The 13,655-nt window shown below is 37.6% G+C and overlaps 1 protein-coding gene across 14 annotated transcripts in view; it reads right to left on the reverse strand.

Annotated features, from left to right (window-relative positions):
* Window positions 1–1,825: 1,825 nt before the first annotated feature.
* The window catches only part of LOC127863704 (uncharacterized), a 259,681-nt gene continuing 247,851 nt past the window's right edge, over window positions 1,826–13,655 (reverse strand). For 6 of the 14 annotated variants that reach the window (XR_008041197.1, XR_008041195.1, XR_008041193.1 and 3 more), the window contains 5 exons: window positions 10,844–13,130; window positions 6,367–8,240; window positions 5,755–5,866; window positions 4,369–4,498; window positions 1,826–3,808 (listed from right to left, as the gene is read on the reverse strand). The gene's annotated coding sequence lies outside the window, so the exon portion shown is untranslated. The remainder of the gene's footprint in view (window positions 3,809–4,368; window positions 4,499–5,754; window positions 5,867–6,366; window positions 8,241–10,843; window positions 13,131–13,655) is intronic. The other 8 variants (XR_008041199.1, XM_052403399.1, XM_052403374.1 and 5 more) reach the window with 7 other exon arrangements.

The raw sequence follows: 13,655 nt of genomic DNA on the forward strand, positions 1-13,655 counted from the left end.
AAACAATATAAACACATAAAAATAAATGCAAAAGATGACCGGTTAAAGTTTAGATGCTATTATATCTTTTAATATTAAAATCCTCTTAACAAATATCTCACGATTTTAAAGATATTTACACAATTCAGACATTGGCATAAACAATCATGCAATAATTTAGACAGACCCTGATCCATATGAGGTACACAAGCAATTGAAACGTGCCTACGGGTACTTTCCATAGACATCATTACCCTATATTTACTTATTCAAATGATTATTTGACGTAGACAAACATATAAACACATTTTAATTAATATTGCATTTCATACGGTATTACGAATATAGCACAATAATTATATTGTTACCAAATAATTAAATTTGTATTTGGTAACATGTGTTGTTTAGCTACACATACAAATTAACGCAAAATGTGTTTTTTTTTTATGTATCAATTGATCAACATGGCACACAATTTACAAACATCAAGCTATTTTCAGCTATTAAAAAACAGAACAAACATGTTTCATGCATTCAATAAAAGTTTAATATAAACATTCCCAAATATGAGAAAATCTGGTCATAAAACATTTGCTGAACTTGTAGTGGAAGAGTTACAGAAACTGGCCCCACTGAAAGCAAATGTGGGATTGTCAATGTGAAAGGTGAAACACACTGTTACAAAACTAATAAAATGTCAAACTTTATCGTAAGCAATATGTCAATACTGTTTACGTTTAATTTAAGCACATTCATAAGTGTATATTTAAAACAAGAGTGCCAAACTGTCACAAGATACGCCCGTTCTAAGGTTTTGGACACCATGCTCAATGCTTGAAAGTGTCCTCAAGACCTAGTTATTGACCCGGCATGACCCATATTTGAACTTGACCTAGATATCACTTAGATGTAACATCTGACTAAATTTGGTGAAGATCAGATGAAAACTACTTCAATTAAAGAGCGGACAACATGCTTAATGCTTGAAATGCACTATGTGACCTCGTTTTTGACCCGGCATGACCCATGTTCGAACTTGACCTACATATCATCTAGACACAACTTCTGACCAAATTAGGTGAAGATCAGATGAAAACTACTTCAATTAGAGAGCGGACACCATGCTAAATGCTTGAAATGCACTAAGTAACCTCGTGACCTAGTTTTTGACCCGGCATGACCCATATTTGAACTTGACCTACATATCATCTAGACACAACTTCTGACCAAATTTGGTGAAGATCGGATGAATACAATTTGAATTAGAGTCCGGACAAAGTGGCGCCGTTGAAAATGCACTAATTGACCCTATGACCTAGTTTTTGACCCGGCATGACCCATATTCGAACTTGGCCTATATATCAACTAGATGCAACTGCTGACCAAGTTTGGTGAAGATCGGATGAATACAATTTGAAATAGAGTCCGGACAAAGTGGCCCCTTTGAAAATGCACTTATTGACCCTATGACCTAGTTTTTGACCCGGCATGACCCATATTCGAACTTGGCCTAGATATCAACTAGATGCAACTGCTGACCAAGTTTGGTGAAGATCGGATGAATACAATTTGAAATAGAGTCCGGACAAAGTGGCCCCTTTGAAAATGCACTTATTGACCCTATGACCTAGTTTTTGACCCGGCATGACCCATATTCGAACTTGGCCTAGATATCAACTAGATGCAACTGCTGACCAAGTTTGGTGAAGATCGGATGAATACAATTTGAATTAGAGTCCGGACAAAGTGATGCCTTCCGCCCGCCGCCCGCCGCCCGCCGCCCGCCGCCCGCCGCCCGCCAAGGGGTTTCACATAATACGTCCCGTATTTTATACGGGCGTATAAAAAATTGCAAAGCAAACATCTTAGTTTTTATTTTTAGCTCGGTATTTTCGGAGAAAATTCGAGGTATTGTCATACAGATCGTCGTGTCGTCCGCCGTCCGCGTCGTGCTAAAATCTTAACATTGGCTCTAAAATCAAAGTGCTTCCAACTACTACTTTCAAACTTCATATGTAGATGCACCTTGATGAGTTCTACACACCACACCCGTTTTGGGGTCACTAGGTCAATGGTCAAGTCACTGTGACCTCTAAAATAAATTCAGACAAGCTTTCATTTATTCAAAACTGCACCCGTAGCCGAGCGTGGCACCCTTTATGCGGTGCTCTTGTTTAAGCAAATTGTATTGCTCTGTTGTATTACTAATAGAGACAATTTCATTTCTTGACTATTGTTAGCATATGGCAACACTCCCTTAATTTGTCATTGACTGATTTCAAATTACATGGTACTATTTTTTCTTCAGATAATCTAAAACAAAATTAAACAAATTTTAAGTAGGTGTTCTTAATAAAAAGCATTTCATATAACAATGTGTTTCTATTGCCTTAAGAATATTTTCCTCTTCAGAAGTTGTTACTGTACATTATTTTAACAGTTTAATACATATTTTAGCATTGACACAAGAAATGTTTTTTATAACAATGGTTTGTACAAATTAATGTTTACAGTGAGTTTATCTTATAAAAATGGCAACAATACATGAATACATTACATTTAAAATACAATTGTTTTACAGTTGCTATATGTATATATTGCAAAATATACATATACACTTGATACAGTGATCAATAAATCTTGATTAAATTACTCACTGATTAAAGAGGATACAATCTGGTCGTCGTTATGTACATATACAAATATAAAGCATAATAAACTATTATGTCTGAAAACAAATTTTAACACTTATGACCATGTTAGTATATGATAAAACAACACAACTTAACAATATTTTGCCATTTTTCATAAAACTCTAAAACAAATTAAATATTTATTTTTTAATTCAGTTTCATTTAAAGCTTTTCAACAAGAGTCATACTCTAATCATTTAACAAACAATATCCACTGAAATCAACAAAGTACTAGTAGTAAATACAGAATCGATTATTTTAGGTAGATTAAATAATTTTGCACATAATTTATTTATATTCCCATGAAATACATAGTATGCTACTAAAAAAGATTCATGATCGAATACCGACCCAAATGAGCCAATTGACTAGTATTGTTTTCAGAAGGTTGATAGACAAAAATCTGAAGCGTAAACATTTTACACCTTTCTGAACAAATATTTTAAATTAGCTTATCTATATTAACGGGTTAAAAACAGACAACTGAAACTCGTCTTATAACATGAAAATATTCCAATATTTTTTTTTCCAGTTACCAGCATCATTTAAACAGCTTTGGCAATCTTAAAAAATCTTTGATAACATTGTATTTCCCATTTATTTACCATCATCAGGATCAATATCTGTAGTGAAAGTTTCATAATACAGGCAAAGACATTGAATAGACATGCAATATGTGTGCTTTTAAAATTACTTTAAATGCTTTGTTAAACCAGGGACCTATACAAACAAATTGGTTGGTCACATAGAAAATAAAACGTCAACTATTGTTTTTCTTTGAATACAACTTGGCTGGTCACATACACAATAGAGCATAAACTATTGTTTGTCTTTGAATACAACTTGGCTGGTGCCATAAAAAATGTGGCTATTGACATGACTTTCTGGCTTTCCGCTTGAATTCTTGTGATGTGTCATTCTGCCATTTCGATTTGAACAAGGTCATTCATTTCCATCGGTCATAATATTCAAAGAGTCAGAGTAAGTGCTGACCAATCCAGGCGGTATGTAGAGACTAGCAGAACTAAATCAGTATTTATCTCTGAGCTTCTTAGGTTTGACTGGGGTCAATATGGTCACAACTGCTGCAACAGTCTGTGTTTCTGACTGGATGATTTGATTTCGTCAAAAGGCATCTGAAAAAAAGACTTGTTACTGTAATTGTCAGTTTTTCATTTTATTTTTGATACCGATGGAAAAAAAGAACACGCAGAGCACTTGGTATTTCAAAATGATACAACTAATCTGATTTGAATCCATCGAGAAAATGATGGTCCTGAGACTATTCATAAAATAATAATTAATAATAAATGATTTAATTGAAGTGTATTCTTTTTATTACCAAATCATTTGGATTGTGATTTGATGAATATACATTTTGCCATCGGAATCAAATGTTGTTTTTTTGAAGTAGTGAAAGGGTTTAACACCATTCAACCACAATTTGCTTTTTTCTCAAAATTCCACATATGTCAAAGAAAACGAATTCAAAATACATAAGTAGGCAAGCTCAAAGTATGGAATGGAAAATAAGTTTAGTTTAATCACACTAGAAACAATACTTTTCGAGTTTAGACTATGCATAAAAATCCAACAGCAGGATGTACGTATGGACGGACAAAGGTATATCTACATTCACCCACACATCTATGAACTTGGGGGCGTAAAAAAACATGCACATGACTTGAACACTCACCTGAGGTTCGCTCTGCATTTTGTTCACAGACTGAGGGTCCTTCACCATGGAGATTCCAGAATATCAAGATGATGACTGCTTAAGGTGCAAATGCTTCAAGAACAAACTCAACGCCTTGCTATCCGGGTTTCTGCAATTTAGTATGCAATGTATAAATTAAGACAACAATTTTTAAGACTTAATAAGCATTTCAATAAAATTGTAAAGTATCAAAATGCGGGTTCAACCCTGGCAACACACATGATACTCTCTCATAAAGCCATTCATTAACTTAATAACAAACAAACTAGAGCTTTGTCACAGATGTGACGAATACCCCCACATGAAGAGGGGATGAAAGGTACTTGAAATAGGGAAACCCATGCTGAATGTGTAAAACGCACCCGTGACCCCTTGACCTAGTTTTTAGCCCGGAATAGCCCATATTCGAACATCAAAGGTCATCTAGATTAAGTTTCCGACCAAGTTTGTTGAAGAGGGGATGATAAGTACTTAAAAAGGGGGCAGACACCATACTGAATGTGTAAAACGCATTAAGTGACCCCGTGACCTAGTTTGTTCTCCCTGGAAGGGCCAGTGTTCAATCATGGCCTAGAGATCATCTATATTGAACTTCTGACCAAGTTTGGTGAAGATCGGAAGTAAACTTCGTCAATAAGAGAGCGAGAGCGGACATCATGCTCAATGCATTAAACGCACTAAGTGACCCCGTGACCTAGGTTTTGGCCTGGCATGGCCAATGTTCAAACTTGGCCTAGAGATCATCTAAATAAAACTTCAAACTAAGTTTGGTGAAGATTGGATGAAAATTACTTGAATCAAAGAGCTGACAACATGCTGAATGTTTAAAACGCACTTAGTGACACCGTGACCTATGATTTGACCCGGCATGACCCATATTTAAACACTTAATACGGACAGACCGACAGACATGTTCACCCCTAAACTAAAAGCTACGAACATCACTGATCCCTCTTCGTAATTCAATGTTAGTTTTAAAACCATATTTACAGTTAATATGGAACCTGATTTTGTCAAGATTTAAAGAGTCAAATATGTTGGTACCTGCTGATAAATTGTTTCATGTTATTGTTGTTGTGGTTTTGAGTTGTAATGTAACTATAGATGTTAAATTTAAAATGCAAATTCGAGGGTTTAGCTTGAAACTTTTGCATTGTCTACACATTTCTATATAAGAAACAGTAGTTTGTGGCTGAACCCACTTAGATTAGATAAACTGGTCAATTAATTGAAGTGCAGAAACCCCAGTTTGTATTGAATTTTACCTATTGGGTATTTGTGAAAGCAAAAGGTTGAGGCTATTACGACTGGGTCTCCTGAATGCTTTGTCACAGTGAACTCGTTTGCAACAACAGGGTTACTTACCTATTGAGATGCAGAGTTTGATAATGTGGACATCGCTTCTGGGCTTGAACTTGTGAGTATAAGACTTCTGTGAACAGATAGAAAGACCTTAGGGCATCCCAGGAATGTGTCCCTGTAAACAAAATAATTTAATTGCATTCTGAAATGGCATCAATTATATAAGCAGTCAATCAATGTTGCTTGAGTAAAAAAATATTTAAGAAATAAATTATGTTTGAAGGATCTTGATACAAATGGGATAAAAACTAAACACTTGATACAAACATAGCCTTCTATAAATTGTACAGTTGACACAAACATCTTGTGTCCCTCTGGAACCAATATTTATTAAGTAACGTGCAACACTAAAAAGGTGGGACGGACATAAGGAAGGATGAAAGGAAGGACTGGGAGAATTACAGACAAGGACACATGTGTATGCCCCCCCACTGAGCCCTTTCAAGGCAATACAAATGGCGGCTATTATAAATATTTAACACTTACATAAATGATTTGTTTAAGTTAGCAGCCAGGATAGAGTTATATCAATATTAAACACACCCAAACTGTTTAAATTGAAATTTTGAGTGAAACACTGCACATTATAAATAATTAATTACATTACCAACCTACCTAATTGACGAGGCTATCTTGGCCACTGGCCAAGAAAGTATGGAGCCCCAGGTTCAGTGTGGCTCCACCTTGCGGGTAGGACTAGTTGAGCATTGGCCCCAAGGTCCTGGGCCAGGAAGTGTCACTGGGCCCTGGGCCCAGCTGACCAGACAGCCTGTTGTTCAGCTAGGTACCGATCTATGATTGCATGGGTTCCTGTAGGAACAGGCTTTTAAAACAAAATCCAGAAATTTAAATAATTATTGAAAATAAATGAAGAAAAAAAAAATTGAAATGAGCTGAAGGCTTTTACATAATTATTTTTCTAAAATTAAATATAATTTTTACAATTTTATTAAAGCAGATTTTTCTGCAAGGATAAACTTTTGGTTCAGGGGCTGGATTTCGGTTGAAAATATACAAAACTTAATGCCCATGGGTGGTATTCCAGAAACATCTTAAGTCATTTCTTAAATATTTTCACTTAAGTTAAAAAATACAATGTTTTGTATTTCTTTACTCAATAAAGACATGCATGTTTTTTTGGTAACTCTCAAATAACATTGACATAATGATGTTATTTTGATGTAATTTTCGATGCCTAACTATTGCAGTATGAAATAAAACACTGAAGAAAAATTCCCAATTTAAGGGTAAAAATAAAATTTAACTTAAGATGCTTCTGGAATGCCACTCCTGACCTTCTATGATTAAAATTGATATCAGATCAAGTGCTATTTGCATTTTAAGTGTGATCAATCTAAAAGCACATAATTCCCACTTGATGCTAGGAACTTTTCAGGCACATAAAATACTGATGTTAAGTGAAGTATACGAGCCTCATTCTGGGAAAATAGGGCTTAATGTATGTGCAGTCTGCACAGGCTAATATGGGATGACACTTTAATAGGACTAAATGTATGTGCAGTCTGCACAGGCTAATCTGAGATGACACTTTAATAGGACTTTATGTACGTGCAGTCTGCACAGGCTAATCTGGGATGACACTTTAATAGGACTTAATGTATGTGCAGTCTGCACAGGCTAATCTGGGATAACAATTTAATAGGACTAAATGTATGTGCAGTCTGCACAGGCTAATCTGGGATGACAATTTAATAGAACTTAATGTATGTGCAGTCTGCACAGGCTAATCTGGGATGACAATTTAATAGGACTTAATGTAGGTGCAGTCTGCACAGGCTAATCTGGGATGATAATTTAATAGAACTTAATGTATGTGCAGTCTGCACAGGCTAATCTGGGATGACAATTTAATAGGACTTAATGTAGGTGCAGTCTGCACAGGCTAATCTGGGATGACAATTTAAGCACATACATGAAGCCGCATATCCCAGAACACCGCTAAGATACTACTTATTGTTCTTGTTGCTGCTGCTGCTGGGACTGGGCCATAGACAGAGATGGAGCAAGTCCTGACGCTGAAGTCGCCACCCCAAACCCGAGAATTGCCGACAACAACTGTTGTTGAATGGCGTCAATCGCATACTGCTCTCCAGGCCTAAGGTTCACATTATTAGAGAACAACATATCAAGGTCAGTCACATTAACGGACGTGTCACGCAACGCCTGCTCTACCTGTTGGATCAGATCATTTCAGTTTGAGCGACTTGTCCGGCCTAATTTGTCGACGCCCATCATCCAATTGTTGCTAAGCGACATCGATGCCGAGACGGAAGTCGAACTCACCAAGGCTCTGCTGTTGTAAGTGTTGATGTAGCCAACATGGGAGAAGATATTGCTAGGAGGCTTGGTAGTCTGACGCAAGACGTCTTCGTGCTGAATTTCTTAAGCAATTGTAGTATTTGTGCAAGAAGGGGGTTGCCATCGACTTTCACTTCAATGACGTTTGTCATGTTTGCTAGTTAAGTTCACTGAAAAGGAAATGGAAAGTAAACTAAAACCGGATTGTTTAGTGACACATGAATAAGCCTTGCAACACCTTACCTTACAGACCTGTTTTTTAAATGCCAAACATTGTGCCTATAATTGATATTTAGAATATTGCAATTAATTTTTCACTAATTAGAACTCAGAATAACGTAGTATCAATGTTTTGCGCGCACCAACTTGAAATTGGAATTTTTTGTGTTTGTAGCAAGGTGTAATATTTATTTTTTTGTAAATCAAAAACAGGCATTACTTGAGCAATTTAGAATGTGAGACTGTACACCTTTAATTGTGTGACTATAGAACTTTAAATGTGAGACTTCATAATTTTAAATGATACTCAGCAATTTAAAATGTGAGACAACACAACTTTAAATGTTACAATCTACATTTTTAAATGTGAGTCTGCACACCTTTAAATGTGAAAGTTTATGACTTATACCTGAGACTTAACAACTTTTAATGTGAGACAATATAACTGTATGGCATTTAATAAGAAACAATAGATGTGAGTTCAAAATAGTTATTAAACTTAGTGAAATAAGCAAACTAGAGCTTTGTCACAGACGTGACGAATACCCCCACATGCCGCATTGACACATAATATTTTGCATGTCATCTTCACAAAAAACAGCGGACACCATGCTCAATTTTTAAAACGCGCTAAGTGACCCCTTGACCTAGTTTTTGACCCAGAAAGGCCCATGTTCTAACTTGGCCTTAAGATCATCTCCATAAAACTTCTGACCAAGTTTGGTGAAGATCGAATGTAAACTACTTGAATTAGAGAGCGGACACCATGCTGAATGTTAAAAAATGCACAAAGTGACCTGGTGACCTAGTTTTAGGCCCGGAATGGCCCATGTTCTAACTTAGCCTAGAGATCATTAAGATAAAACTTGTGACCAAGTTTAGTGAGGATTGGATGAAAACTACTTTAATTAGAGAGCGGACAACATGGTGAGGTTTAAAACTCACTAAGATACCCCGTGACATAGTTTTTGACCCGGCATGACCCATATTCAAACTTGACCTAGACATCATCTAGATACAACTACTAACCAAGTTTGGTGAAGATTGGATGAAAACTACTTGAATTATAGAGCAGAAAACATTGTGATGTTCAAAACGCAGTAACTGACCAACTGACCATGTTTTTGACCTGGCATGACCCATATTCAAACTTGACCTAAACATTATCAAGATACAACTTCTGACCAATTTTGGTGAAGATTGGATAAAAACTATTTGAATTAGAGGGTGGACAACATGGTGAGGTTTTAAAACACACTAAGTGACCCCGTGACCTAGTTTTTGACCCGGCATGGCCCATGTTCGAACTTGACCTACACATCATCTAGTTACAACTTCTGACCAAGTGTGGTGAAGATCTGATTTAAACTACTTGAAATAGAGAGCGGACACCATGTTCAATGTGTAAAACGTATTAAGTGACCCTGTGACCTAGCTTTTTATCTGGTATGGCCCATGTTCGAACTTGGCCTTCAGATCATCTAGATAAAACTTCTGACCAAGTTTGGTGAAGATCGGATGAAAACTACTTGAATAAGAGAGAGGACACCATGCTGAATGTTAAAAAACGCACTAAGTGACCCCGTGACCTAGTTTTTGACCCGGCAAGGCCCATGTTTGAACTTTGCCTTAAGATCATCTAGATACAACTTCTAACCAAGTTTGGTGAAGATCGGATGAAAACTACTTGAATAAGAGAGCGGACATCATGCTGAATGTTTAAAACGCACTAAGTGACACCGTGACCTAGTTTTTGACCCGGCAAGGCCCATGTTCGAACTTAGCCTCGGCATCATGTAGATGCAAGTTCTGACCAAGTTTAGTGAAGATCGGATGAAAACTACTTGAATTAGAGAGCGGACACTTAATACGGACCGACAGACAGACCGACAGACAAGTTCACTTCTATAAACCCCCTAAACTTCGTTTGTGGGTGTATAATTAAGCCAGTTATTCTGATAAAAAACTTTAACATGTGCTATAACTAGGGGCTAGCTCTGTGCAGAGTTTATTTTTACCATTTTTGGATTGGGACAATTAAAAATCATAGTGTTTTGAATAAATTGGGAAAATGGTTGTAGTTTTTGCTAAACATAATTTAAAAAATTGAGAATAAGTGCTATCAAGATAAATTGCACTAAGGTTCAACTTATAGAGCTGCATAAGGAAACAAACTCAATTTGTAACCTATTAAAACATTGTTTCGGGTCAAACCTTGAATTGAGAACTATAGCCAGTAATTATGGAAAAAATAAACTGTTTAAGATTAGGTATGGGACTCAATTTTGGCCCCAATTTTGACAAATGAATAACACTGTATGATCTCACCTGAAGCTCAAGAAGCTGAGCTGATATGCTGGCCTAGCTGATATTGCCAAAGGCTGAATTTGAGTTCTGATTAACTCAATGTTGCAATCAAAACATTCTTTTTCTTCCGGGAAACCATGAATTGAGAACTTTAGCCAGTAATCATGGATATAGACTTTATGAGATAAGAATGGGGCTGAATTTCGGCCCCAATTTCAACAAAATAATTAACACTGTAAGGTCTCACCTGAAGTTCAAGAAGCTGAGATGACATGCTGGCCTTGCTGATATTGCTAAGAGACGAGTTTGAGTTTTGATTTCTTCAGGTTGAGAGTCGAAGGGCGTATTGGACCACACAACAAAACTGCTGTTATTTTTCAAAGCCTTTTCTCACATCAATTCAATGCGAGGCCTTTTGGACTCGGAGTGCAAAGTGTTCATAACAGAAACTAGACGTGTTCACTTTAAGCACCTTGTTCAAAATAGTGGGCGTAATTTGCGTCTGTTGCACACCCCATGGATGTATGGATCTCTTAGTGTTTACAACAAAGTCATTACTGCCTTTCTGTGTCAGCATGGATGTATTGTGCTCTGGGTGTTTACATCCAAGTCATTACTGCCTTTCTGTCTCAGCATGGATGTATCGTGCTCTGAGTTCACAGCAAAGTCATTACTGCCTTTCTGTGTCAGCATGGATGTATTGTGCTCTGGGTATTTACATCCAAGTCATTACTGCCTTTCTGTGTCAGCATGGATGTATCGTGCTCTGAGTTCACAGCAAAGTCATTACTACCTTTCTATGTCAACAAGGATGTATTGTGCTCTGTGTTCACAACCAAGTCATAACTGCCTTTCTGTGTCAGCATGGATGTATTGTGCTCTGTGTTCACAGCCAAGTCATATCTGCCTTTCTGTGTCAGCATGGGTGCATCGTGTTCTGTGTTCACAGCCAAGTCATTACTGCCTTTCTGTGTCAGCATGGATATATCTTGCTCTGGGTGTTCACAACCAAGTCATTACTGCCTTTCTGTGTCACCATGAATGTATTGTGCTCTGAGTGTTCACAGCATAGTTATTACTGCCTTTCTGTGTCAGCATCCATATATCTTGCTCTGGGTGTTCACAGCATAGCCATTACTGCCTTTCTGTGTCAGCATGGATATATCTTGCTCTGGGTGTTCACAGCATTGTCATTACTGCCTTTCTGCGTATGCGTGGATATATCGTGCTCTGGGTGTTCACAGCATAGTCATGACTGCCTTTCTGTTTCAGCATGGATGTATTGTGCTCTGTGTTCACAGCCAAGTCATTACTGCCTTTCTGTGTCAGCATGGGTGTATCGTGTTATGTGTTCATAGCCAAGTCATTACTGCCTTTCTTTGTCAGCATGGATGTATTGTGCTCTGGGTGTTCACAACCAAGTCATTACTGCCTTTCTGTGTCAGCATGGATGTATTGTGTTCCGGGTGTATACAGCATAGTCATTACTAACTTTGTGTCAGCATGGATGTATTATGCTCCGGGTGTTCACAGCATAGTCATTACTGCCTTTCTGTGTTAGCAAGGATATATCTTGCTCAAGGTGTTCACAGCATAGTCATTACTGCCTTTCTGTGTCAGCATGGAAATATCTTGCTCTGGGTGTTCACAACCAAGTCATTACTGCCTTTCTGTGTCAGCATGGGTGTATTGTGTTCACAGCCAAGTCATACTGCCTTTCTGTGTCAGCATGGATGTATTGTGCTCTGGGTGTTCACAACCAAGTCATTACTGCCTTTCTGTGTCAGCATGGATGTATTGTGCTCTGGGTGTTCACAACCAAGTCATTACTGCCTTACTGTGTCAGCATGGATGTATGGCGCTCTGGGTGTTCACAACCAAGTCATTACTGCCTTTCTTTGTCAGCATGGATGTATCGTGCTCTGGGTATTGACAACCAAGTCATTATTGCCTTTCTGTGTCAGTAACATTGCCAAAAGTCCGTTCTATTATGATATTTTGGCCGCTGAGAGGACAATCTGGGGCAGTCCGCAACCCTACTGTTGTCCAAACTATCAACAGCAGATGTATCCCACTAGGAAAGCTTACGCTTTTATTGTTCCTTGATTTTCTTCCGTTCAATTTCTGTTTGTCCCATAAAGATTGGAACAACTTATTGAAATTTTTATTCTTCATGATATTTGTTGTGATGTCCAACAGCAACAACTGACTGTTAGCGTTACCATAACTACTGCTATAACTGTTTGTGTCTGTAACACTCGTCCCTTTCAGGCCCACGTGGAACTCTAGCTTAACAAAACTACCCAGGCTTATGTTTGGAAAACGTGACGTGGGCATTGCGTTTGTTCAGAACAGAATCATGCTCAGAATTTGCTGCAGAACGGAGTTGTTCAACGATGCTGACTTTTTGAGGCAGGCGGTCAAGGGAGAGGAGCTAGAAGTCAAGGGAGGGGAAGGGTCGTTCTGGACTGGGGCTCCTGCAGGCGGGACTGGTGCGGTTGCTGGGCCAACTCGATATCAATGCTGGTGCTCTGCTGAAAACAACAACAACACAGTGGGTGATAGGAACTTGTTGCAAATTATTTTACAATCTATCACAAATTATGCCTCTTGACTGGCTGGGAAGGTTTTCAACAACATGAATTTCTAATCTGGCATTTTATTGGTTCCTTGTCCTTAATAGCATGAAGATAAATACAATTAAGTCATTTTGTATAAAAACAAGAAAAGTGTTGGCTTATGCTATACTTATCTGTTCATTTATATCTATTTTTACTCCATTTTCAGAGATGTATTTTCATAAGCCAATATGCGGATCACTAATGTTAGAAAGTGTCGTCTCAGATAAGCATGTGAAATTCACATCAGCTTATAAGGGAGGGTACTTTCTGACTAGACTGGATTTTCATAAAGAGGATTATTTGTTCAATGAAAAATACCTTTAAGAGGAAAGTGTTGTCCATGATTAGCCTGTGTGGGCTGCACAGGCTAATCTGTGACAACAATTTAAGCACATGCATTAGGCCCCATTTTTCCACATCACAGCTTATTTATCTATT

The sequence above is a fragment of the Dreissena polymorpha genome, chromosome 1 (assembly GCF_020536995.1).
Source record: "Dreissena polymorpha isolate Duluth1 chromosome 1, UMN_Dpol_1.0, whole genome shotgun sequence".
Lineage (NCBI taxonomy): Eukaryota > Metazoa > Mollusca > Bivalvia > Myida > Dreissenidae > Dreissena > Dreissena polymorpha.